The following is a 27,741-nucleotide window of genomic DNA, read 5'->3' as shown; positions in this document are numbered from 1 at the left end:
CAATACTTCATTCTAGAAATGCATCTTGACTCGAAGCTGATGCTTGACTTGATATAATTGACGCCTTGAGCTAACGCATCTACGCTCATTGCGTTTCTTTCGGTGCGTTCACGACAGGCGTCATTTAAATCAAATCAAGCGTGGGCTTCAAGATAGGATGCGTTTCTCAATACGGGGGTAACTGTTAGGAATACTCTGGCCTACCGCTCAAAGACGTTGTGCGAATGGTTGAAAGCTGACGATGTGAAATAAAAAAAGCATCAGGCAGGCTAAACTCTAAATGACATCAACGTAAAGCGACGCAATCTTGGTGCGATTGTCTCATGAAACGTAAGTGTAGGCAAAACACGGAGAAGGTGGGAGACGGAAATTCAAGACGACGAGCAAAACGAGAACAACGTAAAAGCGGCAGCCAATGTTTCCACAAGTAGATTTGTCTCTTCCAAGGTGACATATCTTTTCGTCGGTACGGCACCCCCTCTCACCTTGAGAACAACCCGACCCATAAACACTACCTGTATATGCTTTATTTTTTTAAACATGCCGATTTGAGAAAACTTATTCTAAACAATCCAGGCCCAAAATCGAAATTTCGCTTCCAGCAGTCACTAGAATTTACCTTTCTCTCCCAAATTCAGCACATATAATTAAAATCGGCCTAGTGGTTATCTCAGAAAAGCGTTGCTGTGTTTTACATGTCTTTGAATAGGCGGCATTGGAGTTGGATCCGAGCTAAAGCTTCCATTGAAGTCTTCCGGAGCCCAGAGAACATTGATGAAGTCAGCTCGAAGTAATTATCGAAACTGTCGATCCGTTTTTACCTTGAAAAGTAACAATAAACAAGACTTGAGGCGTCTTTCGCGGAGCGCCTCAGGATTGCTTAGTTATTTCTAGGCGATACCAGTGAACGTTGACGTAAAGTGCCGAGATTTTTACCGCAGCAATCAAGCACGCGTGATATTAGTTTGTGATTGCACTTGTTAATGAACGTGTTTGTCTTAACATTTTACACATCGAGCGTTCATCCCAGACAAATGCGCAGAAAGCGCTGAATCAGTGCCGGCGATGAGAATGCGCGCATGTGAAGTTAGGCGGACGCCTGCCATGAGGCCAATTTAAAGCGTACTACCCACTGGCTGATTTCGTCGGTCACAGTACTACATCTTGCTTGTCATTCGTCTTTTCACTTCCGCGAAATGCCTCGAAATAAATCCGATCTGTTGTCGCGGGAAATCCAGAAAAAGGAAAAAAGGCTGCGAAAGACAACCACCGTCCGAGATAAATCACGTTCTTGCTCTCACTCCATATGTTTCAAACTGCGAGCCACGTGGGCATGCCTCAGGGCTCCCGCAACGCTGCCGCATACGCAGGCGCACAAAAGCCCTCCACGCAACCCGATCGCCAGGCACGATTCCAAACCATTAGTGTAGGGGTCACGTGGTGCCATTTGTCTTCGCAAACGTGAGTTGCTGAAATCCCTGCGCCAGCCACGAGTGTGAAAATGACTGCGTTTCGTCTCGTCGGCGTTTTCGTTCGCACCACACGGTGTTGCAGCGCTTGCGATTCTTGCTGAGTACTAGTAATTGTCTGCAGGACAGGTGCTTCGAGCTCTGCAACGGGCTGCTACTATTCCATCCTGTCGACAGAACTGACGTGGTGCAGTGAGTGTAACATCAGCCCCACCCTTATTCAAACTATTCTGCGGATACTGTAGCCAAATATTCACATAAAAGTGGCAGGTTCAAAAGCGTAAACGCTGCTCCAACTTCACTGAAATACTCTGAAGTAGCCCAATCAAGTGAAACAAGAAGCCTGAAATCATTACGACGCCTTCGCTAAACGTTACTCTTTCATATTTCTATGTAGCTACATAGAAGTGGAAGTATGTTTGAGAAACGCCATGAAAAGATGATTTAGCACCATATGCTTACGGTGCTAAAACCTCTTGTGTGCCTAACGTACCTCTCATGTGATTGATAACATTCGAAACCTTTTTAGCGTCACTGTGTAAACATGGGAAGAAATGAAGTAGGGACTTAAAAATACGCACAGCAATTTCGGAGGCAATAGACGTCAATATATTAGCGCATTCTAGATGGTGGCCCAATACCGTGTCGAACAAGCACTCTCTTCTCCGAACGAGAGTAGTGTCCGCGCATTGTTCTGCAAGTTGGTCAATTAACTACACCTGAAGCGACGAGTAATGAAGCTGAGCAGGCATGTTGAGCACAATCACGAGGAAGGTGTACCTGAGCATATGTGGTCACAAGTCTAGTCAGTTCTCTGTTTTGTATGAAACGCATGTTAAAGCTGGCAATAAAGAAAGCACGCACAAACATAAAATAGAAAATAAACCTGCCGAGGGTCAGTATATAGTGTAGATGACTCACGTATATATAGAGATGAGTTGGAACATCGCCCAGGAACAATGATAGCATTTTATTTCTACTCAGTGGTGTTTACTAAATACATTCCCACCAAAAGAAAGAGGGCACTGCAACCAAAGATTGATTTACTATTCATAGAATGGATGTCGTCATGACGTAAAGACAGACACCCAGTGGCTGATCACCGTAAATCAATTACTGTCGAATACATAGCTCTGCCTTCTTGTCAGGTAACATGCGGTCATCGTTGGCTGAACACGCATCTAAGGGCACTGTGTTCTAGTGGTGTAAACACACACACACACATACAACACACACGCACACACACACACACGCACACACACACACACACACACACACACACACACACACACACACACACACACACACACACACACACACACACACACACACACACACACACACACACACGCACACGCGCGCACACGCGCGCGCGCGCTGACAACGAGACGACGGTGCGAAAGTAGGCATGGCCGACGGGGATAAAAGTGTAGTATCGGTTCTTATCAGCTTAATATCTGATATGGGTTGTATTTGCACCTGAGATCTTAAACTCATTTTTGCAAGTTAGCGGAGTGCTTAAAACCTGCTTCAGCTCCACCGCGGGTGGGCCAGCTATTGCACTATCTTCGGTATCGGCCGACGTGCGGGGAGAAATTCTCGCTGTACACACCTCCTGCCCACGGACACAATTTTCATGAGAACGTAGCTATACACAACTTCGCTGTAACATCTGTTCTTACCCTTGCGCCTGGGACCTCTTTGGGTCCCACGTGTGACAAGAGTAGTTCAAGGGTGCATCACAGGTCCCCGAGACCACAGGGGTACGTGCCATTGAGCTTGGACCCTTTCTGTACTTACACCAGGATCGGCCCACATGGTGATTTGATTTTGTCGACATGTCGGACACACCTTTTGCAGATCCTAGCCATAGACAGAGAGAGAGATAAAACATGTTGATTAAAAAGTTCCTGCTGGGTTCGAAAGCTGAACGGCTGCAAAAACAAAACGAGGGTCTGAGTCGCAGGCTTTCAAATTCAGGACGAGCGTCGCTCTAAGAACTCCATTTTCATGAAGTTCATGGTTCGTGCCAATATTGGCGTTCAGTTTCCTATATACATATATATATATATATATATATATATATATATATATATATATATATATATATACTAGAAGGAGGGAAACCGCGGTCATCGGTTTTTATTAGCCGAATCAGGATAACCTAACAAACAATGACACCACGTGGAATGTTTTATTGGCATCTCAGCGCTTCAACCTATATATACATACATATAGATATATACATACATATATACATACATATAGATATATACATACATATATATATATATATATATATATATATAGTATGTAATTTCCTTCGTTTACGTCGCACTTAATCTCACGAGCATCAGCTTTTCGTACGGCTATTACAAAGGCTACCTCGCATAGAACCGGAAGGAGAACAAAAATGCCCCGAGGCGATAGCGATGAGTTCTCATCACAGTCCCGAAGCGTTCGAGTATCACGCGTCAAAGCAAACGGATTCTTTATCGATTGGTGAAGTTCAGAAGTATATGAGACATAACAAACTATAATACCCTGCAAATATCTGTACACAGCTCCAGAAGCAACATCGGGTAGATATATACGGTAGATAACGATGTTCGAGACGGAAACTGTTTGTGCAGAACAAACGAAACAAAAGAAAAAACGCTTGTGAAAGAAAAATGACCAAGCAAGAAAGGTTGCGCCCTGCCACTACGAGAGAATTTTCGGATCCGTGTTTACAATAGAATCGGAGGCACATCAACTTCCTGCTCAAACACGACTAGCGACGCGATGTTATGAAGAAACTGGTGACTCAGAAAGAAAAAAAAAGGATTGTCACCGAACGGCAGCGCGACCAATCCAGCAGCTCTTCCTAAAACGTTCACTTTGACTATGTGTCCTCCAATGTCGTTTCCTCGGACAGCTAAACACGTGACCAGTCGCTCGAATACGAGCTGTATACTGCAACACGGAGGCTTTGATGCAAACCGATGAAAACAAACACCGCGCCGAAGGGAAGCCGAGGTGCTCTGCCACGGCACACCGCCTCTCTGCATTGCAAGGCGCCGTTCCGAAGTCGACGGCAGGTCATTCGATCGCGAAAGGTCAGTCGCGAATGACACTAGCGGCCTTTGCGACCAGATTGTTGTTGCCTTGTCGTTTCTCCCCAGCCAATGTCCATGGGGCGACAACGCGCCAAGCGTCGACGCTATATAGGAACGGCTGATATGATGAGATCCTTGCTTACCTCGCTCTCAGATATAGGAGGCGAATAACGCAGACGAAATGCGCGGGGTCGGGCGGCAGGGCTGTAAGCAATGCTGGCAAAAAAAAAGAAAAAGAGTTTAATCTAGCAGCAATTTCTGCGAGAAGGTGCTCTTCCGCCCCGGAGTGTCTGGTATCCAGATACTCTGTCTTATACTAAAATGAGAGGGGAAAAAGATATCGCGACAGTCAGTCCTGAAGCGTCGGGATTCCTTCGTGTGGACATATTCTGTCTTATCCCCAGAATGACGACGGCTTCTGTCCAGTCAAGGTGCTTGTGTCGATCGGGGAAGTCGCCCGCCATATATAAGGCTTCGTATGAAGTGGTATACCCGAGAAATCCGGTACCGCTAGACGCGCGACTGGCGTTATAAGACACAAAATGATCAGCAGGTGACGGCCTAGCGGCTGTTGAGCTACGCTGACTGATCACGAAGTCGACAGTTTGATTGCCAGCTACGGTGGCCGCGTTTCTGGTGAAGGGAAATGAAGGGAACGGCAACCTGTGCCGAGATTTTAGTGTTGCGTCTGTTTTTCTTTGTGGGATGTCTGTTTACGTAAATGTTAAGAACGCAAGAGTCAATTCCCCGAGTTAACAGAAATATGCAATCGTAGGCACTGCGTGAGAACGTAGAACTTAATTTCTCAAATTAGCAATTGATAATACGCAATATCGTCATATTGATGAGCGTTAGTATATGTATATGTATGGCAATTTGCCTGCTTTCTTGAAATGAGGGGACTGAAACATCCGTAATGAAGACATAATGGAACAACTGAAGGAAAGGAGAAACAAGATCATAGCTGAGTCTTTACTCTAAAATCAGTAAAGAGAATAAAACGCGGCAGTAGACAAAAAAGAAACGATAGACCACTACCGCCACTCTTGGTTCAGTGCTTTATTCCCTGAAAAAAAAAAGAGGGAGAATATTTTAGCCCATCTGGAAAGTCGGACGAAACTGCAGATGACGCAAGTGTAGGTTTCCCGGAAAGGAAGCTTCGCATTCGAAAAAAAAAAAAGAAAAATGTCCTGGTCTGGGTATCGAACGCATGACCAACGGCTTTCGGGAGTGCTCTCTCTGCCACCAAGCTAACCATGGGGCTAATCGATGGCAGGGCGATGGCGAGCTAATCGACAACTACAAGCTCTTAAAAAAAAAGACAGAAAGAAAATGGTGTGGCTTCGTCCTGACTATCGGCTGGATAAAACAAATTCTTCCATTTCAATTGAATTTACACCACCTTGTGGATTTCCGCGGAACGCATTCGTAAAGTTCTGTATTTCTGCATGTGTCAGAATCAAGCGAAATTCACTTTCCACTCCTACCAGTGGTGAGCGTTCAGCGAATCCATATTCCTACAAGAGCATCACGAACTAAGGAGGAACTTATACACCATATCAATATAATCTAGGAACAAACACGGAGCTACGAGATTCAGTTTATCACTATCGCATTGAAAAGCTTGACAGAGCGGTGTTCTTGTTTACTTTATTCCTCCCCATCTCTTTTTCGGGCTCGCATTTCCCGTCGTGCACTGCGAAAGTCAACGCCAATCACACTGCTAATCTCGTTACACATAAGTACCGCTTAGTAAATTGAACATTTTTTTTTTTTTTTGCGAATATGTCCCACTTGGTTCGTGCAAGAGATGTGGTACGATATTAGGAATGAGCTACAGTAGCAGTTCGAGAGTTCGATCGCAATAAAATCTTGTGGTCAAGGACATTTTGATCCACTTATACTCCGATTATGAGTGGCAGAGTTTTGAAAACATGTTCCACTTACTTCGGGGAACGTGTTCAAGGAGGTGAAAATCGTAGTACGCTCGTCATATTTAGCGCCATAAAGAGCCCACAGAGGCTAACGCCGCCTAAGTGTTCTGGATGCCTCCAGACGTCCAACTGTAACAGCATATAGTTATAAATCTCGCTCGCAGCAGACGACGTCGGAACTCTGGTACGAGCCTTGTCAGACAGATGCACCGTCGTTCAATAACTCCGGCCGCGGCAGGTAGGAACGCGGCGTTTCGCCAGACTAAGCGAGTGCCTGCGACAACCGGGGGCGGATGACGCGTGCCAGGAAACCTAGCGGCTCGGGCGGTGAGGGTCGTGCTTCACCGAACCTACGTGCCAGGAAAAACAGCCATCGATCCAATCAACGTCGACCCAACCACGCGCGACTGACGAGACGCCCATGGCTGTGTGTGTGTGCGTGTTCGTGTGCGTGCAGGTGTACGTGTGCGTGCTTGCGCGTATGCATGTATGTATGTGCGAGTGGTCTGAACTCCACGCGTACGTCATGGCAACTTGAGTGGTGGCATGTTACTTGAACACACACACACGGAGTTAACGGGACGCTCTTCGAGCGAGCTTCCTGTCGAGAGAGCGCACGAGAGCGGGAACAATAAAGGTGTACAAAACTCAGTTTGCGGAGAAATGTAGCACGTCGCTCCGCCGGGAGCCAGTTTTCGCTGCTCGCACATTTCCGCAAGGCCCTCTGTCGGAGAAGAATTTACGAAATCTTTCGCTTTCTGTGCAACCATACATTTGCTCGGAACGGCATCGGGCTGGTACTCAGTAGATATGGGACGAGAAGTGGGCAAGACCTGAACGTCCTTCTTGTGGGGCTGGAATAGCTCACTTATAGTGGCATAAAGAAACGTGTTTGTAAATCTGTGATGATGGACGAGCTGTGCAAGGTAAATGAGGAGAAAAAGAACATTTGTGCGTCCCGGGAGTACAGCACCCTGCACAGCACAGGGTCTGCGGAGAAACAAGCCATTCAGTTGCAAGAACAGCAGGTTAGCGTTCTCTTAAACTGAAACAATAGGGCTAGCAGTTCGAGCAAATGAAAATTGATTGCCCGTACATATGCTGTGATGCCTATATGCTTGCACATACGTTTTACAACTATAGCTTGAACAATGAGGGAAATGCGACACACGGAAGACATTCGGTTGGAAAGACACCAAAGAAAGAAATGCTATTCTAACATTGTTTTGTGGTCACGTTCTTCGGCATCATCACCCCTTGTAGCGGTACGAACCAACCGTTGATAAAATGGGCTCGAAACTTCTGGAGAATAAGCCCGACACTACACCGTAGACGAGAAATTTCTGCGCAGGCACAGAGAGGGTGCTGAAAATAATTTTTATAGCATTTAAACAGCTCTAAAGCCTGTCTACGAAAGGTTTTTGCGAATCACGCGTCTTACAAATACACAAGAAGGCAAGCATATATTTTCTGGCCACTATGTATTGACGATGTGTCTTGAAGAAACATACATAAAATATTTCAAATTCGAACAGAAAGAACAAGAAAACAAGGGAAGAAGAAAAAAAAGAAAGACAAGATGTTGGAAATTCTAAAGCAAAAGTAAGACAAATAGGCATGGTAGTAGAATTACAACGAGTGAAACAAGTTGACTAAAACACTATAAGCAATAGTTACGATGTCTTCTGCGCGAATCCACCCTTGACAACGGCCAACCGAAGGGCTTACACATGACGGCCAAAATTCTGCGTAGCCGACGCAGCTGTTTTCCTACGGAATATGCAACTCAGTTCCGATACTTTACAGTCTTAGCCCCCTTTGAAATTTCAAAATAAAGTGGATGCCAGGTCACACTTATCAAACAAATCGCTGCACAAGTGACAACGACCGCATCTGCTTGGGGCGCGCGCACTTCGATCGGACTAGGCCGTTAATGCAGGACGTCACCCTATGTTTGCCCTAACCGTTCGCTGTTCGGCAAGAACTAAAGTACGCGTACGATGTGAAACACTGTGCTTCACCGTTAAGGAATGCATGCGTAAATGCGAAAGTCCTCATGACGTTCAGACACCCACACCGATGGTTCATTTGCCTCTTGGGAGTCCTCCGCCGGCAATTGCCGGCGCTTGCCACCGCTCTCGCCATTGCAATAAACTCTCGAAAGAACGTTCTACGATCGCCCCAAACATGTAAACAACGGCTCAGATACTTATTCGCATATGTATAAACGGTACTCGAGTCACTCGGAATGTAAAAGAACTGAACCGGCTTGTGAGCAATTGTACGGTCGGTCGGTCTGCTACGCGGTTTGCTATCCTACAGGGAAGAAGGACTTTGAGGGATGAAAAGAAAGAAAGGAGAGGAAGGGAAGAAGGTACTCTCAGTGTGAACACAGTCGGTCGGTTGGACGGTATATGCGTCCCTTTGTAACGGCGTGGTGGGTCGCGCCACCAAGCTCTTGTTCTTATTTTCGTCTTAATCGTTGAAAAGCAGAAGCGTCGCGTACATGTGCCCCTTATTTCCAAGGACAATACATCTACCACCCCACCCATCTTTAACACAACACGAAGCAGTCGGCTGGCGAAGGCTGCAGACAGGAACATTATCCAATCTACAGATCCTACATAAAATGTTTCCCAGTCAATACAGGGACACATGCCCATTGTGTGGGGCCATCCCAGCACTATATCACATCACAAGGGAGTGCAGAAATAGCTTCTCTTTCCACAAAGAAAAAGAACCTAGTGCGGAACAGTTGGAGGGCCTGTAGGCTCTATAGCTTGTTGGTTGCTAGATTCGCAAAGTCACTTTAAACAGAACGGCGTAGCAACCGTTTGAGTCGAGTAAAGATCACACGAAACACAGAAACGTAGCTGCATTGGCAGGCAAGAACCACTTAATAAAAGATATGTAGATTGTTCAGTTTTCAATAGCTTTGCCAACTGTTGTATGCCAACTTTATAAATATTGTGATTAGTGACTTGAATCAACGTCCGGAGAAGGCAGTGAATATAACCTATAAGGGCGCGCCCTTTGTTTTTTCACTGCCGTGACTTATGACGCTACATTGTATGTGAACTTTGATGTCGTATTAAGTCATTAAATATTATATTTCGCATTTTGGTTTTTACGCGCCTCCTTTGCCCAGCTATGATTTTAGTATATATGGCTCGTAATTACACAAGCCTCTCACCCGCCCCTCATTGCCGTATTGCCGCTTTTGCAATGTAGGATGAATAAAATATGTAAATATTAAAATAAATATATAAATAAATAAATATTATTCGGGGGATTGTCCACCCCTACAAGAAACTCTATTATTATATCTCTTCGTTCAAGCAGCTTAATGCCAAATTCTGCATTATTAAACTTTCTGATAAATTCGAGTGCATTACTCATGCCACACTGTATTATTTAAAAAAGTACATATTTTCAGCATAAATTGCTCCTGCAGTGGCATTAACCATTTAATCAAGCGAGAATATTTGTCTTCACGAACACGTTTGCTTACCGATAAGAGCGCTACTACCCAATAAACTACAGATGATGTTTGCACTTGCCATCTGCTTATTGAAAACCTATCGCAAATAATGGCACCAACAAAAATTAATGGCGAGCTTGCGGCCATTTGTGTCTAGCAGAGCTCACATCGTTCGACTGGGCATTTGCTTGTGTGAAAATGATTTTCTCATTATTTCCTACCAGCCAAGTAAAAGGCTAGCGAGAGATACCTCGTTGAACACTTTTCGTTTCGTATCTTTATCATTATTGTCTGGGTCAATGTGCAAATACACTTCAGTCTTGTCTTCTATGGCGTCACGCCTAATCACGCACCGACAGGAAAATCTCTCGGCAATTTCCGGTCACGGCAGCCAATAAGACTAGAAAGTATATTTGCGAGTAGTTCTGCCTCCATGACAACATCTCCATGATTTCCATTATAGTTGTCTCACTTGTATCAAGACTATTTGGTAATCACATCAATTTGTTCGTGGTAGTTTCATACCTCATCAGGTCAGACCTTCAGTTCTTCTTTTTGACTGAGTCTCTCAATCTGAGCAAGCGAAGCGAACAATGTATTTACACTTACGAAGAGAATTACTATCACGCGCTTGCACACTGTGGACTTTCATTCAGCACTGTGATGAAAATGGCTTAATTAATATAGAAACAATTAGAAAGTCTTGAAATAGCAGACTTTACCTATAGCATTTAAATCCAAGCTTGTCATGCCGGCTGCACTGGTGAATAGCTAGGGAACAAGAAGAAAAAGAAAACGAAGAAAACAAAATCGCAAAGAAAAACGTTTTCACGCTGAATATGCAACGTGGGTTCCCCATTCATTTTTTATTTCGTTTTGATCATCGATATTTCAAACCTTGTTTTATTTGTGGCAGTCATTCGACAGTGGTTCAGCTCTTGAGAATTATATGAAAAGTTTGGCGTTTGAGAAATCATGAGCCACAGGATAACAACCCACCAAAAAGCCGGCTGTGGCGATGATCCAAAATGAACTTCGGCGACTAAGGATTGTATATTATCAACAAAATAAAATGAGGAAAGAAAAATTGTGGAAAAAATATCTGAAAAATAAAGTACCCCGTAATTAAGACATGTAACCATGCAACGCAATATTAATACTCATAGCACGCTCTGTCAGCAACATGTGAATGGCCAATAATAGCGTGCATTAGCAGAACAACATCTACTTGGTGTGCAACCTTGCAGACATCAAGGAATTAAGCCCCCAATATATTGTTGAAAGTTCACATAGAGGCGCAATCATTCACAATTATTCGCCTTCAAAGCGACCACACAATCTCACTGTCCAACAGAAAGTCACAAAGAATTGTGACCTGCCGTCCCTGGTGTAATAAAATTTTCAAGCCTGTCACACGTTGTCAATGGCGATTACTCTCACTTTAGATTGAAGAAGGTTTTAGACGGCTTTCAGCTGGGTAAAAAACCACGACGTAATTTTTTTCCGACCTACGAATGCCTGAATCTATTTCAAGCAATCCATTTCTCTGGTATATGTATAGGCACCAACAAGTGGGCCTCTCAGAGTTATGTGCACACGTTTGAGAAAAGCATCTAGAATTGGAAGTTCTAAAATGTTTTCCTAAGAGATAACGGGCGACTTGGTGTACTCCGAGCATATTCCGATGAGTCAACACGCATCGAGAATACTGATGTAAAATAACAAGAACTTCCCTTAAGAAGTTGACATACTTAGCTGAAAAGCTCTACACGTCTACAGTGAGCATCAAGCCTTTACACCGAAATGATGTTCGTGGCGCAGCTGTCGAAAAGAAAGCAAAGCAACAAAAAACAAATGGTCAGAAAAAAGCGCAAAGCCTTCCGCGCAGACAAAAATGCGTGACATTTTACTTCCTGCAGCCCATAGCAATGTATCGACATACTTTTGTATAAATCTTAACCTCTCTGCATAAGATCGTTTTGGTGAGTGTTTTCTTTCAATTATCCGTCGCTCGCCATATCACAAGCGGTAGAATCCTGGGAATGAATGACGCAAATGTCACGCTATCGCCGCACCCATTTCAAGTGGCTACCTACGCAGGAAGAAAGTTTATACCTATGCTGGTCGAAAGGGACAATACACAGCGCGAATACCAGCCATATTTGCCAAGCCCCAGAATAACACTAGACAAAGCAACTCCTACGCTATTTGCTCTATCAAAGGCCTACTGTCTTTATTTCTTTATTTTTTGATGACTGAAGTCATATTTTTAGAGCTGCTTTGGGAAAACTGGACAAGAAACCACTCAGGGAGGGGAAAAACAATATTGAGACAGCGGACTCAACTGTCCACCACGTAGAAGACCATGAGAGCCCGACACCACCAGGTTCTGCGACCGCCATTGAAGGTGCGATGAGTACTGTTGCTTGTGTACACCCGAATAATTTTATATTATTTTGCTTGTTTATTGCGATAGCAGTAATATGGACACTTCAAGCGAATATTTGCCGTTGTTGTAGCCTTCGGCATCGGCACTGCCGTGAGGATCCGCATATATTTACGTATATGTATGCTGTATTCCATGCCTTTCTTTTTCTTTCTTTATTGCCTTTACTCGATTCACAAAGAAATACACGCTACAATCATACCAGGGAAGCTAGGGCAGAGGAGAGAAACACTCAGAACTCTGGCATGTACATCCGCCCTTCTAGCATAGGAAACCAGTCTCGTTCCGGTCCATTGCAATTCATACAATTGAAACATTCCGCTTGCAGATTGGCGAAATTAACTCCTCATTGACCTTACGTCCAGACCTGCATGACAATCGGCCCTTCTTGACAACCACATGCTATGTAGGCCCAGAAGCATCATCATGCGAAATGGAATGCCTTCTTCATTCTGGCATATACTTTATGTCATGCTGTATATGGGGGTTATATTGCTGGACTATTCCATCAATAAAGTTGCTCATACCAAGTCTTACCTTCTTGACTGAATTATTCCTCAGAACTTTGAGAATGGCACCCACACAAATGCAATGAAGCGTAACACTCACAGCGCAATCAGTTTATCTTAAATCTTTTGAGACTACTGAATATTAAAAGTGCAAAACAATGTGAGAACTCGAACCTGAACGTGATGTATCTATAGTGGCGTGGCTCCTTACAGGAAGCGTAGCAGAGCCTGTGCGATATGATTAAAGGCTCTACAAAGCTTGCTAACTCTTTTGAAGGTGCCAGAAATTTTGGTGCATCCGCCTATATCGCGTCCGCGTTGGTCGGACCCGCGTGTATTTGAAAGAACGTCCGAGAAGCTAAAGCGCGACGCCGAACCTTGCTGTCGCTGTCACTGTTTCGCCCTACAGAAAAAAAAAACTGCCTTTTCACAGCGAAGCTGTACATGGCTAGGATTCCGTGCATTTTCGTTCTCCGCGAACAAAAAACCATCATCATCAATGACTCATACCCCCGTAAGCTTTCATGCTCCCCGCAAGCAAGCAAAAAATACAATGGCTGATAGCCCTGTAAAGCAGACGCTACAAGCACTCGGCAAAGTGAAGCGAACAGTGCTTATATTCTTTCTAATCACGCATACAACATACAGAAAAGCATTTCGAAAACTATCATCATCAATGGCTCATACCCCTGTGAGCAATGGTTCATACCCCCGTAAGCAAGCGAAAATGTCATCATTCATATTCCCGTAAGTTTCAGGGCTATTCACTTTGCTTGAATTAGCTGCGATTACGCTACCGCTGTTGTCGTTGTCGGTGATTTCGATGTGGGTGTGTCGGTACCGAAAAGGCAGCGGTTGGCGCGTTCCGTGTTGCAGACATATCCTTTCCGGTGCCACACTGATCAGGCCCAACCGATTACCCAGCGGCGTACTTGCATCGATTTGACATTACCAAAGAATGTTACTGCTGTTGCGAGTGAAATAAGGGCCACCGATTAAGACAATAAATGAGGTCGTACCTTTGTTCAAAATTATGTGTCACCTCGGTGTCGTGTGTTAAACAGCTTCGATGGCCAACCACCTTCGGGGAGTGGAATGGCTCCTAATTTTTTTTCTTTTCCTACCGCCTACCCCAAATGTAAGATAGCATATCAGGTGCAACGCAGGCAACTTTTCTGCCTCTCCTTTCTCTCTCTCTTTCTCTCTCAAACGCGTGCTCACGCTTGCAATCTTTCGAGCTCGTGTGTACAAATTGTGTAAGAGCCTTTCCCCACACAGGTTGTCTGAGCTTACCAAGACGGCGCACGAAGGGCTAGAATAGTAAACAAGGAGCCAACGCGCCGAGCCTTGACATAATTCCTACAACCTTGCATCGCCGCAACAGGCAGACTTTCAAAAAGCGTGTCTCACCTTTAACTGTGCTACAAGCGGAAGCGCAGCCATCTTGGTAAGGGCATAGTTAGACCTGTGCGAAATCCCGTTTATGGAATATCGCGCATATACTATTAAGATAAATATTAAACCTGACCTCACGTACAGATTTTTAAAAAATCCGGCTTGACGAAGTTCTTGAAGGCCTCGCGTTCTACGGCTGAACTAAAATGGACGTCCATCTTCTTGCTGCGCCCCCGGTACAGACCGCAACTTCAAACCCTTTATAAAGGTGAGTCCTGGGCTCACGGGAAGCAATACTACATGCTTTCTGGCGTTAGAGTCAGGATTAAGAGGTACTTATTCCCACGTAGTTTCTTTTTTTTTTTTCTTTTTGAGTGCTCCTTCTTCATTTCTTCTCGTTTTACCGTGAGCAGTAAAACGGATCAGAGATCATACTAAACGTGCATGATGGAATTCATATTGGATTATCTTGTGAGGACTGAAGGAAAAACGATGGTGTGATTCGGTAAAGTTTAATAAAGGCTTTTCGACTCGCCTGCTCTTAACCTCAAGGACGAGCCAATATATTATCTGAATATTTGTCGTTTTTTATGGAACGACTTGCCGAGTGCGGTTTCCTTCTATCTGTTAGGGACGTCATCTCAAGTGTCTGGCCTCCACGTGAGAAAGGTTAAACATTTGATATGGGGGTTCCGAGAACTGAAATTTTAGAGGCGGGCGAATATCAACTTCTTCGAAAACGAATGAAATATGAATAGTATAAGCATCGAATATCGAAGCGAATATCAAATAGCCAAACATAGACAGTAGGAATGTTTACAGCCGGAATAATTAATTCGGTATATTTAGGAATATGCATATTGCATAATAGGCAATGCCTGAATCAATTAAGGATATGGTCCTCTACTCTGTTTAAAAGAAAGAAATTTCACCGACGATTACGATACTCCCTAACGCGAATTTTGAGCGCAGCTGTTTAGGTGTTATGAATTTGCGATATGATGTTTGCAAAGATTTTGATTCTGAACAACACGGTGATCTCGGCGGTGGCGCTGATCCTCTACTCGGGCCGCTCGTTCAGCTACCATGGCAGACGAAGCATTCCGACCGGTTGCGTCGCTCATCGTTCAGAAAACAAAGCGTGAACACGGGAACACGGGGCTAGCGCGGAGCGCATTCTCTAGCGGCAGCGGCGCCGCAGGCGAAGTAGCGCATGAGCAGTAGGGGCCGAAGCCCAGACTAGCGCTTTGTTTTCGCGCTGGCCGCATGCCTGGTCGCCGCCGGACATGGAGGAAGGAAAACCTGAGGAGGAGCCCTGACGTCACTCTTTGCGAAGCTAAACTGACGCCTGAAGTCGGCTTTACACCGCCATCGTGTCCAGCCAGATTCTCCTCACTTGTTTGCATTTCTCACCTTCGGCGCGCTACCACAGGCGCAATCACGCCGGGCTGCGCGCCGTAGCGATCTGACCAACGATCCAATCGCGGTGTATTCCATCGCGATACAACCTATGGCAAGCCCACCGGCAGTTTATGAGAGCAAACGCGCATGCTGGTCGTGACTTCGTTGGAATCGTTTTGCTTCATTCAACACGTTTCTGGCAGCCACTCACAGTGGAGGTGTGATGAGCCACAGAGCGCCGACGAACAGTCCGGCAGAGGAGAGCGTCGTTACGCGTTTAAAACACCGACCGCAGCCTGAGACATATCGTTCTCGCGGTTCACGGAAACAAAGTTCTGCGGTGCCGAACAGTAAGCGCTGACGCGTGCGGCTAGCGCATTCACCGGGCCTACGTATACGCGCAGGCGTGCGTTCTTCTGTCGAGCCTTGTTCACTCTTGCACCAGATCCGCCAACCTTCACTTCCTGCGCCTCTAGAGAACGCAGATTACTGCAGTAAAGGGGGTTCGTCCCTCTATTACTCACAGCAGCCACTACTTTTTCTTCCTCCCTCATGGCTCTTTTACGTGCCAAAAATGCACCGTCCACTGTCAAAAGCAGGAAAACTGCCCAGCTGTCACTGACATGCAAGGTGTTTATCGTACGTAATCTGAAGCACACTGATTTCAGTCTGTGATGACACGTTAGCATGAATCCAACGAAGACGGAGAAAATATCCCCACGTCGTCTTTCATCCGTGGCATGGTGTACGGCGTTGCATGCCGCGCTCGTATCCCGCTTTCTACTTCTTCCAGTCCCTCCAGGCCACAACAACAGCTGGGAGAGCACAATCTAGATAACACAGCGGAACAAAATACGGAGACTAGCACAATCCTGCGCACACGACGCCTTTGCCACGGTACTGTACCCCCGGAGCAACACGTGTGAGCGCACACAACCATAACAAAAGCGCCACTGCGACCCGAGAACATGGCCGCTACATCCAAAGAAAGAGAAAAAAAGAGGAAAAAGGAGTAAATACAACGTCACTTCCTTCACACTTTTCTCCTAGTGTGCGGAAGGGGTAGGGCTTCTTTTGTTTTTTTCCGTCCTCTATGCCACCGGCACTCCGCATTCCTCAACACCCTTTCGCAATACTCTCCTCCGCTTTCCACCTCATGGTTCCGCTGCACCCTCCTCTCCGCTTTCCTCCTCAATCCACTTCGCTCTCGCCGCTTTTTTCATCATAGAGTTTCGTAGAACAATTAAGAGAGGGAACTCTGGCGCTACGATCGTTCAGCCACCATGAGAATTTGTCTGATCTTTGTACTTGTGGATTAAGATCTTATTGTGGCTTTGTTTATTAGGCTTTATCTGTCTTTTCAACACTGCGGGTACATTACCAGGCACGCAATTCACAGTAAAATGGCCGTTCTTTCATTTCGTCCCCGCCGAAATGCGCGCGCCGAGGCCGGAATGAGATCCCACCACCTCGTGCTAGCAGCGCAACACTAAAGCCACTAAGCAACCAAGGCCGTTTAATCATGTATTTTAGACCAGGAAGCATTCCCAGCGCAGTCACGTTTCACGCTCTCGCTGAACTGCGCCTTATCCTTGCCCTTTCCGAAGTCTGCGAACGGAGTTCTCCTGTTTAGTCCGCGCGGAACCAGTGCTGCGCCTCTGGTTGGTGATCAAGCACATCTGAGACCCAAAGTCGATAAACGTCGGCGAAACAATGGAAGATCGCTTGTAAATGCACAAATGCAAGATCGAGGTCGGGTTCGCTCGAAAACCAGCCTCTCCACAACTACGATGATTGTTCCGTCGGAGGGGGGCGGGAGCAGAAGATTGTCGCGAAGAAACTTCGGCGCGTGTCGACAAATTGCCTGCACCCTACACCCGGGAGGGAAGAGGCAATTACAGCGTTCTCTGTTTTCTTTCCTTTTTTCTTATTTTTTTTTTTCGCTGGAGCGTTCTCTCGTGGCGTATATTATCCTCGTGTTATACCACGAAAAACGAGCTCCATATAGCCACGAAGTGATCGAAAAAAATCCCGAGGCTTTTGGATTAGGACGTAACGGCCGACGGCACTGCAAGCTGGTGCCGAATTTAGTGCGGCGATATCTACCTTACGTAAAGGCATTCTGGCAACAAATAAAGGCCTTATATGCGCTCGTTACAAAAGCCATCTTCTTATAACCTTCTGATTCGCTCACCTTTCAACCCCCCCCCTACCCTGCCTCTTCCCCTCTGGTGCACGGATCAACAAGCCAACCGACCAAAGACGACCGCAAAAACATCGAATGAAACAGAAAAAGAAAAATTAAGGAAAGAAAGGAGGAAAGAAGTAAGGAAGCAGGGAATAAAGGAAGCAAGGAAGCAGGTAAGGAAGCAAAGAATAAATGAAGAAAATAAAGAAATGAAAGAAAGAAATAGGGAAAATTAATCAGTGAGTGCATGCACTGGTAAAAACCATCAGCACCACCGGGAGGCGCGGAATCGAAGAAAACAATCTTTGACTCGCTGACACGTGGATGTCCTTTGTTGCCACATGGTGTCAGATTGGCGACAGCATGACAAGGCCGGGAGGCGTAATGTCGTCAGAAACATTATAGCCATGCTGGCGTTTTTAGCGCACGGCGGCGCGTTTTTCTTTAGTTTCGCAATGTTTGGATTCCCTTAACGCCTTCAGTCTGCAAATTTGTTCGAATTTTTTTTTCTCTTCCTTTCTGTTTTCCTTGCTCTAACTTATGAAAGAGCCCTAAATTTACGTCATGACAGGACTCACCCGGCGAGACAAGTTTCTTTTTTCTTTGCTCCTTCAGAATTCGTACTAAAGGAGAGGCGCTAGACAGGGAAACTTTCAGGGGCAGTGAGATACTGTGGTGCGTCGCGCTCCTCGGAATAGATTCTTTCGCATCAGCGATTTTTACTTTCAGGTTTACTTCTCTTTTCTTGAATATTCAGTACACTCAATGGCAAAAGATTTACAACTTTTTTTCATTTTATACTCTCGTTAACGCTTTGGGACGCTGCTTTGAATTGACATTTTATGTGAAGCCTAATTTATAGTGCGCATCTTATCAAGAACAACGTGCAGCTCTTGCTCGTAAATTATGTCGGATAGAAAAAAAGAACAGATATATTGTGAGGGCATTGTTCAACCGGCGCTCTTAGCTCCGCCAGCGTGAGCGGCGCCTAGCCAAGCAGCCGGCGAGAATGAGTGACGATCAGCATGTACAGAGGCGAAGCATGGAGGTCATAGCAGTGTTAACAATATATATACTAGCGTTCTAGCCTACTTAAGCAACTTTGCGTCTACCCATCCATCCATATCCATCCGTCCATCCATCCACATCCATCCCATCCCATCGTATAGCATCGTATAGTTATGTTTATTAACATAAAACGATCCAAATAATTATATACGAGACCAGTAAAGAGAGATAGAGAGCAAAGACAGGAAAAGAAGGGAGACCAGTAAAGCTTCTCAGTAAAAAAATAGTTGTGGGTTGATAAGTCGCTGACACTCGTGAAAGTGTTATGGCACAGCGCCTTGACCAAAAAACGTGGTGGCAAGGCGCACTTGATGAGCTGAACGGTAAAGCTTCTGGCGCTTCGCAGCGCCAGTCGAGTCGTGCACATCGTAGCGTTGCGCAAACTGCTTGCGCTGAAGCCCCGTACGTTAATATACAACTGTCTATTGTCTGTCAGCTTGCGTAACGCGGCCGTGGCCGAGGCCCAACTCTAGAAGTAAAAATGTCCAGCGTTTGAGCGTATACGTAAGCTGCTCCTCCCGCCTTGTGCGCGTAAGTTGCATCTGGTGCCGTGACGTCGCTACATCTGTGCAGATGCGCCGTCTAACTACCCCCCCACTCCCCCCCCCCTCCGCACACACACACACTGAGCGAAAGTTTGCGTGCCTCCAGTGTCCTAGGCGCACGCTTCCGATACTTTGCCTCTAGGACGTGGAAATACGGCGCGTTTAGGTCCTGTCGGCACGTTGGACGCGGAAATACGGCGCGTCGAATCGATTTGACATCGGGAGTTCGAGCAGTTTAATGGAATGCCACAGACCATTGAGCATACCAACGCGAGTAGAATGTATAAACGAAGTATTTTAAATGATATTGACCGTTCACATCAGTGCGACTGCAACAGTCCAGATTTAGGTGCACATTAAAGAACCCCAGATGGTTTAAATTTCCGGAGTCCTCCACTACCGCGTGCCTCATAATCAGAAAGTGGTTTTAGCACGTAAAACCGCATAACATTTACATGTAACATTTTTACAATTTTTTACATGTAACACTCCTGATGAACACGCGTATCGGACATTTGTCCAAACTCTACTGTATTCTTGAAATTTCCATAATCTTTACCATTTGAGTCGCTCCGTGTGATCTGGCCGACTCACCGAGACTCGGCGGCCTTGACAAAGATATCGGTTTTTCCACGCTCGTTCCAGAAGGCGCTGAAAGGAAACGTATGATGAGAGACCTGCTTGATATATTATGCAAGACGCACTGCTACATAATGCTCAAATCACTCCTTTTCTTCGTTTCGGTACACGCGGCCCCAAAGACACGCAGCAAAACGACCTCGCGTAAAGCGCTTCTTATCGCAGCGGCATAACGTTTCAATGCACAACTCCCGCCTCGTCGCCGCTGGACCGAGCTATCCCTCCAAGATACCGCACTTCCTCGCTATATGCGCTGCAAACGATCAGCCACCGGCATAAACGTGTTTACGCGGTGCGATATGCACTGCGATATTTTTTTTATTATATCTTTTATCGGCATTTTGCCAAGTTTAACGATACCGCTGGCGCTAAGGCAGAAGGGCGAGAATGCGAACCCAGGAACGAAGTCCTTGAGCAAGAGAGAGGCACGCAAGCTTTAATGATACGCTGGAGATGTTAACATGGCTGTTCAACCGACAGGCTACTTCAGGTACCGTGTGGTGATTATGACGTATACAGGAATAACCACTTACCGTATACATAACACAGCACAAACGCTCGCACACAAACACACACTCACACGCACACACACACACACACACACACACACATACACTATAGAAATATTTACAAAGTTTTCTTAGGACTAGTGGCCCGCAAGAACAACAAAGTCGTGAGCCCGACTGCAAGTGCGTGAAATGCGCGTCATCGAAGTGCGTTCGATTGTTGTTCGTGGCATTGTTGGCGTAACGAAAAGCACAGGGTTCACGATAAGGATTTATCGGCATGTCCTTCGAAACAGAGCGGTGCCAAATAACTACTTAGTTTACTTGACCTATTCAGATAATATATACTTGCTTAAGAGTTTACCAATTTGCTTACATCTCCTTAATCTTTTCCTTTTGCCTCAAAAGCTAAATATCTACCTTGTACAGTTACCTGTGCCTGTAACGGACCCGGGCGTATGAACCTCTTCTCTACATTTTTTTTCCACCAAGACCCTAAACGTCATTTGCTTATCTTGATATCTGACCGGTTACTCCTTCCATACGCTTTGAATTCCAGCGCTTCTGTAACCTGGGCGCTACCTACGAGTCTAGCCTGGGTGAAATACCTTTGCATTCGATTACAACGTCCTGAGTTGTCACCGGATTTTCAACCTGCCTCATCCTGTCGAAAATGTTTGCTACTGTTTGTTTTTTGTCCTTAGGCAACTAGCTCGGGCCTCAAGTAGTAGAGAAAGAGAAAGAGAGTAATATAGGAAGGCAGGGATGTTAACCAGTCAATAGTCTGGTTGGCTACCCTACGCTGGGGGAAGGGAGAAGGGGAAGCGAGAGAAGGGAGAGAGAAGGTGTAGATACGTGTACGGACAGCACTTGAGGCTGCTTTAGAAGAACGCAAATATTTAGAAAAAGACGCTCGCGCAAACCAGAAGTTTTGAGAAAGCATAAAAGTGCCTTCACTGCCCTCTGAGCCGAGGATCGGTCCGGAGCCACTGTCCTTTGTATTACCGTGCAAATTTTTCATTTCAATTTCTTTTTTTTTTCGTTCTTGTAAGTATTCTTGGCCTGTTCTGTTTCTATCTTTTGCATCTAACTTATCGTATCTATTCCCCCCCCCCCCCCTTCTTTTTTCGATGACTCCTAGTTCGCTCCTTAAACTTTCAATCACCTTTTACTTGGCGGCCTACTTTCTCGACCTCTTTCTCCGTTCTGTGTTCACGCTTCTGTGGTAGATAAACAAATGGACTTTAACCATTCATTTATTTTCCACTACGGCTCTTTCTTCAAAAAATCCTTCAGATATTCTCCCTCCATTGCCACACTTGTAGTTTTACCGTAGGGCCCCAAAGCCAACCGGCCTACCGATCTTTGGGTAACTTCCAACCCTTAAGAAAGCCTAATTTTAAGTGATTTTTGGGATTTGTGAGCATTATCGCTGGCATCATTGCTTCTTTCCAATTATCTCGCAACGCCTCAGATTTATTGTAGCTCGAAAGTGCCCTTTGTTGCATTATTGCTGCATTCCACTTCCCCTTTATTTTCAGGTTATCTTGGTGGATGTTTGAGTAGGCCTTTCCTTTGTTTATGTATACACCCAGACGTTTGTATTGCTTGAGTGCGGCTATGACACTAAGGGTAATGTTAATTGGAACGCCACATGTCTGTTGCTCAGGAAAGCCTGGAGAGGCAGAGCACCGGCTACATAGATGACATTACCAGGCGAATCGGTGGTGCTCTCAATCTTACTTCTCGTAGTAAGCAGAAGCACGCGACAGACCGTCAGAGCCGTCAGGTTATGCACGATGATGCACGGTCGTCTCTTCAATGTTGTCTTTGGTCTGGCAAAGGTTAGCGTTATCAGCTTTCTTTGTTTTTGTCAGCATTGTCAGCACCGATGCATTGTCAGCTCTCGTGAATGAAACACCCGACGCCTACCCATGGCAAGCATGTGGGAGACACGCGTGGAAAACAGTGCGCCTATAGCTTCCGTGAAGTATCCCCTACGTGACAGTCTGGAGAGCCCGCGCGTTAAATAAAAAGCAGGATGCGCGGTTTTAGGTCGATAAGACTGCGCCGAAAAATTTCTCCATGCCATAAAGTAGATGCAAACAGCGTCCTTCTTGCATATATGTTGAAGACAGGCATCTGAGGCCTCACTTTTGCCTCTAGCAAAGCCGGCGGTAATCGCCACAGCACGTCGATAGTAGGTACTGCAGTCGTGGCCTCCTGAGAGGTCTGACGGAGATGAATGGTCCAAACTGTCAGTGGCGTGCCCTCGCCGCCTGAGGATACGCGGTCGAGCTCGGTTGATGATGCGTCAGCAGGATAACATTCCGTAGCTTCTTTTTCTTTTTTTCGAATGCAGTTTTTTTTTTCTTTTTTGAGGCATCAGGGGTGCGATCTTGTACGAGTTCCAAAATCGAACGGAGGCGGTCCGTTCTTTACGTCACGAAATAGGCGGTCCGTTCCGTTGCGTTCGTCCAATAGCAGACAAAACGGAATGATTGACAGAAGATATCACGTCACAATTGACGTCATGGTGTTCGTCATGGTTCAAATGTACCAATCGTGTGCGGCTGGGTGGAGCAGACCGCCTCCGTTCTATTTTGGAACGCGTACAAGATCGCACCCCAGATCGATTTGGGGTTCATGGGATCTAGGTATCTGCTTTCACTTTGGGACCCCTTTCGTCAATTTCAGTAGATTCGAGGTCTTCTAGTGCACAAAGTACAAAGAAAAAATGCTCAAATTGAAGCTTCGAGCGATAAGGACGATCAAGTTAGCGTACAGCTATATACGAAGCCGTGATAAGGCCTAATTTGCGCGAAAAGGCAGACATTAAACCAAGGAATGCTCGTTGAAACTGGGCCTGCCTCAAAGCGGCACCGGAAACGTGCCTTTCCTCACCAAAAGAAAAATATGGGCTGATGCCTGAGGCCATGAAGGAAGGGAGAAGATAGAAGCGAGCATACAGCAACGCGATTGAAGCCAAACCTGGTGGCCCAACACGCGACCGCACGTTAAAGGGCGCGATGTATTTTAGTGTTACCGCTCTGCAGGCAGAGCCACAGCAGGGCAGCTGAACAAGCGCACACCGAATATTAATTACTACCGTAGCTCTACTGGGAACCAAACGTCTCAGCAAATCTTGATTCTTTCTACGTGATCTCGGTGCCAGAAATCCCGTGTTGGGGCACCACCATGGCTGCACGGAGCATTCGCTTTCCAAGGCTTGCTGCGTGACGTAATGCCCCTCTCCTATGTTTTTTATTCCTCCATGCCTGACATAGTGAAGTCTAAAAAGAACCCCATGGTTCACTAATGCTCTTAACAAGACCGTCTCTCTTTACGATGCGAACCATTGTTCACTCACATTTTCTACAAGCCTATGTTGAAACGCAAGCTCTTCGCGAGAATGTCAGGATATATTGTACCTTATCAACTTTACACTGGTTGTACTCTAGACTATTTTTTTTCTTATAGTGGGAGCGTGACCACATCCGTCGCTGCCGCAAAAGGCCATCCGTGTTCTGGTGTCATTTTGGGAGTGCATGCACCGACCTAAGAGACCGCTTAAATGCTCCTGTGCATCCTCCCACGTACCCTCGGGGCTCACTCTCTTCTTCTTTTCCCCTCTTTCCATTCCCCCTTACTACCCAGTGGAGGGTAACAAACGGGACGCTCGTCTGATTGAGCCTCCCTGCCTGTCCTCTCATCGCGTTCTCTCTATCACAAGCTGTCTCTTTCTGGACCAGGACTGCCTCAAAAAGTCGTCCTGTGTGTCTTCAAAAAAAGAAATAACTTTGCTGTTCCAACCGATCAAGTGCCTGATATTTAGGTTATCAAAGTTATACTCTTCCAAACACTTAGTATAGGTAGCATGATGAAAGCTTATGCTAAAAGAAAAAACAACCAACTCCCAGAAGCTAAATATCACTCGAAAATGTCGAAGTCGCTGTGGTATTCTGCCGCTGAGCTCGAGGTCATGGGTGCGATTCACGGCCACGACGACCGCACCTAGATGGAGGCGAAGTGTAATATTACTGGTGTAAGTAGATTCAGCAACACGTTTAACAAACCCAAGTGGTTAAAAATAGCCTGCAGCGCTGCATTACATCACCTTTCACAGCCCCAGCATAGATTTGGGACACTAGACACCACGAATCTTAAATTTATTTATTTATTTATTTATTTATTTATTTATTTATTTATTTATTTATTTATTCATACATACTACAGCCCTAGAAGGCTGTTTCATTAGTGGGCACGAGGTGCAAAATACGAAGGTGCCCAAAAAAAAAGCTCCATAATTGATGCTGAACAGACGAGAGTCATAAATACTGTAAAAGAAGCAAAGCGGAAGCAGGTAACTATGTAATAACCACTTTTGCAAGAAACTTTTCTAAAGGACGAAAACGAATATAACTAGTTCAATCACCCAATCAATCAATCAATCAATCAATCAATCAATCAATCAATCAATCAATCAATCAATCAATCAATCAATCAATCAATCAATCAATCAATCAATCAAGAATCTGGATATAATAAATCAATCAAGCACATTTTTTGCAATCTCAACAAAGCACGACAGAGGTTTTCCTGCCACTTGTTCCAGTCTTAAGACAGCAAACTATTTTATCACCACATTAGTTATTTTAGTAAGATTTGTATGTTATCCACACAATATTATTTACGTCACAAAGCTTCCATGCAGAGACCAGCAGCGTACGCCGCAAGAGTGATCAGACGTTGCCGTATGCGTCGGCTGGGTAGTAATACCAGTACGATTCAGTATCCCTACGCACTCTCCTTTACGCTTAATAGAATGGTGAAATACTGAGCATTACTGCAAAATACAGTATACGCAAACTTTCCGCCAACATTTGATATATTCTTGCACCCAACTTTCAACACAACTATCCGCACAACGGCATTCTCAATCTAGAAAACTGTGGTAATGTTTATCGTGAGCTCGTACTTAGCTTTAGAGGGCGAGTACTATAGCAACTATTTTCATCTTAAAGCGAAGCTCGCGGAAGGACTCTTACAAGTTTACTTTTGGGCTATTTTTAATAAATAGGAAAGTGTGCTTCCCTTGTTACCCGCTTCGTTTATGCTCTTACGCAACGGTCTTATAATTGCATGTGTTCTTTCATTATATTTATTAGTGCAAGCAGTTCCGTGTAATTTGCCCCATATTGAACTGTTACTAGTCAGGTTATCAGTTCTAATTTTTGTTGTGTTCTACAGTATAGATATAACGAAGCTTGATTTTAGAGAAGGAGAGAGAGAGAGAGAGAGAGAGAAAACAAGGGTAGGAAAGGCAGGGAGGTCAACCAGAACAGCATCCGGTTTGCTACCCTACACTGGGGGTGGGGGAAAGGGGAATAGAAAGAGGAAGAAAGGGAGAGAGGAAGCACTGAGTACGTGTGGGAGCGACACCATACACAAGGACACTATAAACGGTCTGTTAAGCCCGTGCACTTCAAGTACCGCACTAGTGCACGAATCGCTTTTCGAGCCAGTGACGGGTGTGGCCACGGTCCGAGTATCTTTGACTCGGTGAAACATCTCGAGTCCAGTCTGCGTAAAGTTGCCCGCAGAGAGAGGCGTTGGACATCGTAGCGAGGGCAGGTACACAATAGGTGCTCGATGGTCTCCTCGCACCCACAGGAGTCGCACATCGGGCTCTCGGCCATTCCCATACGGTAGGAGTATGCGTTCGTGAACGCCACTCCCAGCCACAAGCGACACAACAAGGTTGCTTCGCCGCGGGGAAGGCTAGATGGCAGTTGTAGCCGTAGCGTGGGGTCCAGTTTACGTAATCTGCAATTTAGGCCACTTGAAATCCAGAGATCTTGGGATTTCTTACGCGCAAGTTGGCGAAGTTCTCTGGCAGCGTCCGACCTCGCCAAAGGTGTTGGACGCGTCTTGGTATCTTCGTGGGCACACCGGGCAGCCTTGTCAGCTAGGTTGTTGCCGACGATGCCACAGTGAGCAGGAATCCACTGAAATATAATGTGGTGTCCACTTTCCAGAGCATGGTGGTGCAGTTCCCTGATTTCAGATGTCATTTGCTCGTAGGTTCTGTGACGTAATGCGGACTTGATGCTGTGAAGGGCTGCCTTTGAGTCACAAAGTACGACCCATTTCTCTGTAGGCTCTTCGGTGATGTACACCCGGCCACAAAATATTACGGACCATGAAATTTGAGAAAAAGCTGAATATCTCCGTAACCTCACAACGCAGCCTGGTATTTGCATTTCGGGCATCGGCTAGAATATGTTAAGAACATTATCGTATACTTTTCTACTGGATACTGCTACAGGCTGCTTGGAAATTTTACGTTTTGTGCGATCCCGTGGCCCGTAAACTTTTGTGGCCGGGTGTACATCATAGCGGCATGGAGAGCTGCAAGTTCTGCCGATGTAGATGTAGTCGTGTGCGACAATTTGAATTTAACTGTAACGTTCTTGGCTGGAACGACGAATGCGGCAGTTGAGCTGGTAGGTGAGGTGGAACCATCGGTATATATATGCATGCGGTCATGATACGTCTCGTGCAGTAATGTGAGCGTAAGTTGCTTCAGAGCCGGCGATGGATGATTGGACTTTTTTGTGATTCCAGGAATAGCAAAATTCACTTGAGGCTGTCGCAGGCACCACAGGGGAGAGGAAGGCTTCGCCGCCGGTGTAAATGATGCCGGTATGTACTGATGATGAGCGCTAATATCTCGTGAAAAGGTCGCTTGAGGTCTCTCGGCTGGTAGGGAGGCCAAATGATGGTCGGGGATCCTTGACAGATGGCGAATGTGCGCTCTGAGAGAGTCGACAGCTACATGTGTCTGGATTGTATGGTCTCCTGCGATGGCGATTGTCGCTGCTGTTGAGGTGCACCTAGGCAGCCCTAAACACGTGCGTAGGGCTGCCTAAGTTCGTCTTGCATGCATTTGACAATACTGGTAGGCTGTAACGAAGGAGTCCGAGAAACAAAGCCCTGTACAGCTGCAACATAGAATGGACTGGTGTACCCCAGTTTTTCCCGCATAGAAATCGGAAGACC

At 45.8% G+C, this 27,741-nt stretch overlaps 1 protein-coding gene and 1 pseudogene across 1 annotated transcript in view; both read left to right on the top strand.

Annotated features, from left to right (window-relative positions):
• Nucleotides 1–27,741, top strand: part of LOC126518048 (QRFP-like peptide receptor) — a 104,121-nt gene that overhangs the window by 30,631 nt on the left and 45,749 nt on the right. The gene's annotated exons all lie outside the window — the stretch shown is intronic.
• Nucleotides 2,878–3,056, top strand: LOC126518437 (U2 spliceosomal RNA; annotated as a pseudogene).

Source organism: Dermacentor andersoni, chromosome 11 (genome assembly GCF_023375885.2).
Source record: "Dermacentor andersoni chromosome 11, qqDerAnde1_hic_scaffold, whole genome shotgun sequence".
In the NCBI taxonomy this organism is placed as follows: domain Eukaryota; kingdom Metazoa; phylum Arthropoda; class Arachnida; order Ixodida; family Ixodidae; genus Dermacentor; species Dermacentor andersoni.
This window is presented reverse-complemented; position numbering and strand designations above follow the sequence as displayed.